The sequence below is a fragment of the Strix uralensis genome, chromosome 16, assembly GCF_047716275.1.
Source record: "Strix uralensis isolate ZFMK-TIS-50842 chromosome 16, bStrUra1, whole genome shotgun sequence".
Lineage (NCBI taxonomy): Eukaryota > Metazoa > Chordata > Aves > Strigiformes > Strigidae > Strix > Strix uralensis.
This window is the reverse complement of record NC_133987.1, coordinates 12,741,619-12,748,312: the sequence shown is the minus strand read 5'-3', so window position 1 is coordinate 12,748,312 and position 6,694 is coordinate 12,741,619.

The window sequence follows — 6,694 nt, the reverse complement described above, 5'->3', positions numbered from 1 at the left end:
TGACTGTTTGCATGAGAAGCAGATTAATATCTTGGTATGTGGGAAGAACTCAGGAATGAGTAAGTGTTGCCTAAGATGAACAGGGTGAACATTGAGTAAGAGCAGAGTGTGGCATAGTAATTGCCAGATGCTGCAAAATTTTACAAGATGGATGAATATTCTCCAGGAAATCTCTTCTGTAAACTTCTCCTATTGGCTTTATGCTACATTTTCATACCCAACACATGCAGCTCTTGTATGTAATTTGTTCTATTAGTTTCTCTCAGTTGTATCAATAAAACTTCATAAGTGAAATGTTTGGGGTTTTTATAACACATCTTCTAAAAACAAAGCCTATATCAGTATCACATCTATTTTGGTAAGTGCAGGGAAGATAAAAAGAAGGAAAAATATAACCATGGATTTGCTTGTGAATAGGAAAGTCACTGAAAACAAGACACAGGGCTGTGAGTGGTGAGTTATTTCTGTTTGAATACTAAGACTATGGAGAATGATGAGTTAATTGGAAAGAAATATTGAACTATCAGGTCACTCTACAGCTCACTTCAAAGCAACAGCTTCAAGTAGGCATTTTTGTCCCAACATTTTTGCAACATCATATCCAAGCAATGTACCAGGTAGGTCCAGATGGCTGCTTCAGTTATGAATTGCCAGCTGTGCAAGCTGAAAACCAGGCCACACTTTACCTGCTCCATTTGGGACTTTTCCATGGATTAGGCAACAATCCACAGGAAGGCTCAAGGTTACTCATACCAGGATAAATCCTCTTCCTGGTCATCAACCTGAAACGTCCAGTGAGCATTAGGATTCATGCTACATCTGTTGGAGAGGAGCATATGTTCCAGCTTATGCTGCACTAGTACTTTGTGCTGCAAGTCTCCGCATTTATGACAAATGATAAGCAACTACAGCCAGCTCTAGAGTCTGTCTATAAACACATGTATCTGTCATCTTCCTTTGCAAGGCTCAGCTCCCTGAGAACGGATTTCTCATGCATTATCCCTCTAAACATACGCCTGATGTCTTACTAGATTCTCACATTTTGTGTAAACAATAGCATTTGTGTCACTTAAAATTGAGATATAATTATTTCTCATTAGCAAATATTGCTGCAATATTTGGGTTGGAGGAATTGAGAAGTGGACAGTTTTGTATTTTTATAAAAATCACAACATTTCAGCCACCTTTGAAGTCTTCAAGTAAACTAAATTTTCCTGCCAAAGTCAGAGCAATGAGGGCTGACAGGATGAGATGTGGAAGACAGCTCCTCATCTGTCACTAGCAGTTAGCTTTCCAGGTCAGGGATGGAATTGAGCCATTAAAAGCTATACTTTTGCAGAACAATCTCACCAGTGATTTTAAGTCCTGCTGCTGTTCTTTTGCTGGATAGAAACTCTTAAAAGCAACAAAGTCTGCACATTTTCACCAGATACCAGGAACGCTCTATGGTTAGTATACCTGGGAGGTTCAACTGCTCTCAAGTTGTATTTCCAGTGTATTTCTGCCACAGACTTGCTAGATGGCCACAGGCAAGTTGCTAAAACCTCAGAACAATTTTAGCCTGGAGCATCCAATTATCCCTGTTGCTCTTGGGTTTAGACCTAAGCATAAATTTACATCTGTGGTAGCCTTCTCTTAATCCAACCCTAAAGCAAAACCCCTTTCCCATGGGAATGCTGCAGGCTAGTAGAGAAGACACATTTGTTAAACATGATAGTGTCGCTCCTGAGAGGAGAGCAGGAGTCTGCTGTGCCTGTCTCAGACCCACAGCCGTTGGCGTGGGGAGACTTGGGATGACACATCCGGAGAGCAGGGGCCCTGATATGTTTTGACATTTGGGCACTAGTCTTAGGAAAGCAAGTTGTGTGTGTTCTTCTTCAGAAGCTGGGTGCCATCTCTGGAGCATGTCTCTGCCCCCAGAGGAGGGAAGAAACAATCTATCAGCAAGATGAGAGACAGCTTTAAATTAGATATAGGCTACTGTTTAAAGAGGAAATTTACTTTAATCCAGAGATAGCAACAAAAGATCAACATGATTGAGTCATCTGCCTTGGCATTGTATGTCTGTCTGCTCCTATAAGCAAATGCTTTTCACTTCACTAAATGTTTTATCCATTTGCATACACAGTTAGCAGCCTCTGACTATACAGCTGCCCTCAAACAACAAACTTGGGAGAAATTCATGACAGCTTGCTAAAATGCAGCTGGCTCAGCTTGCCTTCAAAATGCACCACAAAATCCCCCTCACCCACTGCTGCCTCTGCTCTGACCCAAACAGTCCCTGGCAGGTGGCTGGCCAGTGGCCGCAAAGACAACAGAAAAGCACTTCTACTGCCAGAAGTAATATTTTTATTCTGCAGTCCAGAAAAGATATTTTAAATAGGAAAAACACCCACTGTTGTGTATGACTTGCTTTCATTAATACCTTTGTCTACGCATGTCCATCTGCACCATCAAATCAATAAATCCATCTGTCCTAGGCACAGGTAACACTAAAAAACAAATCACTGACATGCAAGCACTGGGTAGAAAATACCTGCAGGGAAAGACTATAGCTTCAGGCATTCATTCAAAGCCTGGAGTCTGAAACAAATAATGAGACTGTCAAGGTGGTCACTAGATGCATCTCTTACTTTCCTGTGTGCCCAGTCAGGAACCAGGCGTTGCAAGGAGAGCTGCAGCTCAGCACCCTCCTTCCTGGGGACACAGTCCCTCCAGCAGGAACCTTTTGCTGTGACTGCATGTGGAAACACGGCAGGAACAATGCAGCCATACAGAGGAGAGATGTGCACCCCAGTCCATGCCCTGTTTCCCACTGCCTTGCTCACTGCCTCCCAGGCTGGTCTTGCACAGGGCTCAGTGGAGGATATGGACACTGGGAAAGTAAGAGCTGAGTGATTTCACAGTTGCCTAAAACTACCCAAAGAGTATTTACTAAGATGGTGGAGCCAAACTCTTCACCATGGTGCCACATGACATAACAAGCAGCAGCAGCCACAGTCTTGAAAGGTTCGGGATGGATATCTGGAAAAAAATTTTAAAAAGCATCACTGGTAGGGCAACGCAGCACTGGAATGGGCTGCCCATAGGGACTGTGGCATTTCGTCCTTGGAGGTTTTCATCACCTGGCTAGACAGAATCATGGCTGACCTACTTTAGTGCCGGCCACAGTCCTGCCTCCAGCAGGAGGCTGGACAAGATGACATCCAGAGCTCCTTCCAAGAAACACTCTGTGATTCCTGGGCTTCCGTCAGATCTTCATTTACTTCCAGTTAAGAACAAGCACAAGTAAAGGCAATGCCATGGCCTTAATTTGTGAAACAAAGATATTTAGCACCAAAAAAATTATCTTTTTTAATACACTATGCTGATATTAATCTGCATCTTAACACAATGAAATAATGTTGCTGCCATAAGCTGTATTACTGGACACAGAAGTACCATCCCCTTTAAGTTTGGGTTCTGCTCTGTAAAACTGTAGTATAAGGTGGTACTTCTCAAAAACACCTGAAGGGAACAGGAGGCTGCATTTATTGAAATCACCTAACAACAAGAAGTGGAATTTTCCTTCTAACACAGTCAAAGTGTTTTAGAGATGTTACCCACTGAACCTGTTCCAATTAACTGTTAATTCACTTACCCTACACTAGATCAGCCTCCCAACTCTAAACAGGAGTGTCAGCAAGCTTTCTTCAACACAAATTCTGCCACTCTGGGAGTACAACTGCAAAGCTGCTGCCATTCTAAATCTGTTCTGATTTTTCATCTCAGCCACTCTGGGGAAACTTAATTAACAAATAGAAAAATGGTACCTTTACACAATCTACTCCCTTATCACACACATTCCTCCTTTAAATTGGCCAATTTTTTGACTTATTCCTTTAAGCTCCTCAAGCTGAAAATCTGTGCAGAATTCAATGCACAGTGATATCCCACAACTTTGAAGCCAGAGACAAAAAATGACTGGCACACCATTTGAAATTTTATCTTCCCTAAAGTCAAGAAACGAGGCAGACACAATAGACTGTATAGATTAAATAACCCCTGAAACACTAAGAAAAAAATAGAGATGTACAACCCACATCATCCCCAGCATGGGAATTGTATGGCATATCCTCAGTCAGGCTCTAGCAAGCCTATCTCTATTATGCTCGAGTGAGCCACACAGATTTACTCCAGACAAAGGTCAAGCCCATTAGATCTGATATTTCTTCTATCTGTAATATTTATTATCTCAGACAATGATTTAGCTCTCTGCCAAACAATCTTATGAGTCCCATTTTACATAACTCACGACATAAGTCCATTCAGCTTATGTCAGCATCACTACATTAATCACAGCCACAGGGATTTGATTTTTGCCTAGGCTGGCTGCAGCAGCAAGAGGCTGAAACACGTACCAGCACAGCCAGACCTATGCTGCCATGGCATCATGTGTGTCTTGCCACCCTGGTATCTTTCTAGATATGTTACTGATGAGCCACAGATCTTCAGAGCTCCTTTGAATTTTCATTAACCATCTTTCTTGCTTTGTGAGACAGAGATGCCGCTGCCTGTTTGCTTTCCCTTGCTGGGTTTTCCTCCTCCCGAGCCAGCGTGGTGCCTACAGACGGTGCGGAGATCCTGCTTCAGAGCTGTCAGAGCATCAGAAAGAGCACGATTGCTCAGCACAAGGACCACACCATCTGGCCGTGTCACTCGCCTCCAAGCACCATTATTACCTTAATCTCTGACTCAGAGCAGCTTTAGAGAATAGGGCCCACATTGTCCCCAGTGCTCAGTGCAGGAGAAAACAGTAAGAGGTGAGATGCTGATCAAGGAGCAGGTAACAGCCCTATAGCCCTACGCACACACAGACGGACACCCCCTGCTTCTCCTCACTGAAAAATAAAACTCTCCTGGAGGAAAAAATCAGGATCAAGCCCTTAGTTATCATAGGAGCTAGAAGCAGCTCTCATTACTTTGAGGGGAAGGATTTCATCCCACTGCATATTACAAGACCCAAATTACCTGCTTAATTTATGGTTCAGAAGGGAGCCCCAAAGACACAGTGAAGACCCTGTCATCTTCCCCACTCACCACTGTTTTGAAAATGCAGCATTTCACAGCCTCCCTGTCTGATCCAAGTTCCTTTTCCTCTGTCAACATGACCGGAGTTCATCAAGAATCACTACGATAACAGACTTGTATAAGCTCTATACTTTGGCCTCCGCCTGCCATTAACCCCTGCCAGGATGGCTGACATTAGTCAGCTTTAGTTCTGCCTCAAAAATAGCACAAAAAAGAAACTACATCCTTGCAGCAGCTGTACAATATAAGTTCTGTACAGCACTTGAGCATCTCTAGTCCTTTTGTAACCTTCTACCACCTTTTGTACTCTTTCAAAATCTGAAACAGGTTTTTAAACAAAAAAGAGCCCCTTTTGCATGAGGAAAATGAAAAGCAACTCCATTTTCTATGTAAAACAACAAAGATGACTAACTGCCAGCTTGCAGGGAAATGTGTGGACATTGAAAGTGGCATGAGAACAGCTCACCCACACTTTCATGGACAGGCACAAAAAAGCTGCTCCAGTAAAAAGAAGGAACAAATCCTGATCGGGAGCATAAAGCAGAGTTGTTCTCTGGAATCATATTTTATGCTCGCAGCTAGAGACAGTATTACTGCCTGACGGCCTACTCGAACACGCAGGATGTTTTCAGCTGCTGAGGACAAAGAACTTGCTGTGATACTGAAGATATGGCCAAACACACTGACCTTACACAGTGATTTCCTGGTATTTGATGTTCCTAGCCTTTGGCCAAATTAAATGCATTAAAAATTAGATTTGTCTTTAAATGTTGCCTCAAGTGAGTAGTGTGCGATGGTCTCGGAGGCCACCCACATCTTGGACAGAAAGTCACATGAACGCTTCTGTGTCAGCAGCGAACCCAACTGCTGAACACCGCCACAAACATCTTGAGAATCTCTGTACCCAACTGCCCTGCGGAGCACCAGCCTTCAGCCGAGCACCATCTCTCTAGGAACGCCCCGTGGATGCCTTGTCCAGTGTTCAATCCTCATGCAGTGGCTCAGAGACCAGGAAACTGTCTGGCCTGGTTTCCAGTTTATACCACAAGGCCATTGTACGCATGGGTGTGCAACTTCCAGCTTTGAGTCAAAGCATGCTGTGCCCCTCCCTCCCCAGCTCTAATAATGGACTTATAAAAGATGCTGCCTCTATTATTAAAGACTTTACAATGGACTATTCATCAACAATCTTTTTTATTCTTTTTACTCAATTATTAAAGTCCATGACTTATACAACCGCACAGCATGTTCTTTCAACACCACTTGTTACCCTTTTAGCCACTTCAATTAACCACTCTTTTGTGCCAATTACTCCTTTCTTCAAATTAGCTAGGATTTTTCCACATGCCAGCATATGAAATGCTTTAGGGAAATTCAGGCAAGCAATCTGCTAGACAACTTTTATTCAGGGAATTGGTCAACTTAGGGAAGATACCATGTTAGTGTAATACGGCGTACCTTTAGTAAACTCGCATTTACATGCACACTGCTCACAACTGTCTGGGGCTGAGGCATATAAAAGGAGAGTCTCTTAGAGCTATCTTCCTACTGCACCGTCCCAGAGAAATCTGTGATTTAGCTCTGAGGTCCTCTAGTCAAGTTATTCCAGTGGGTGTGCAAACCA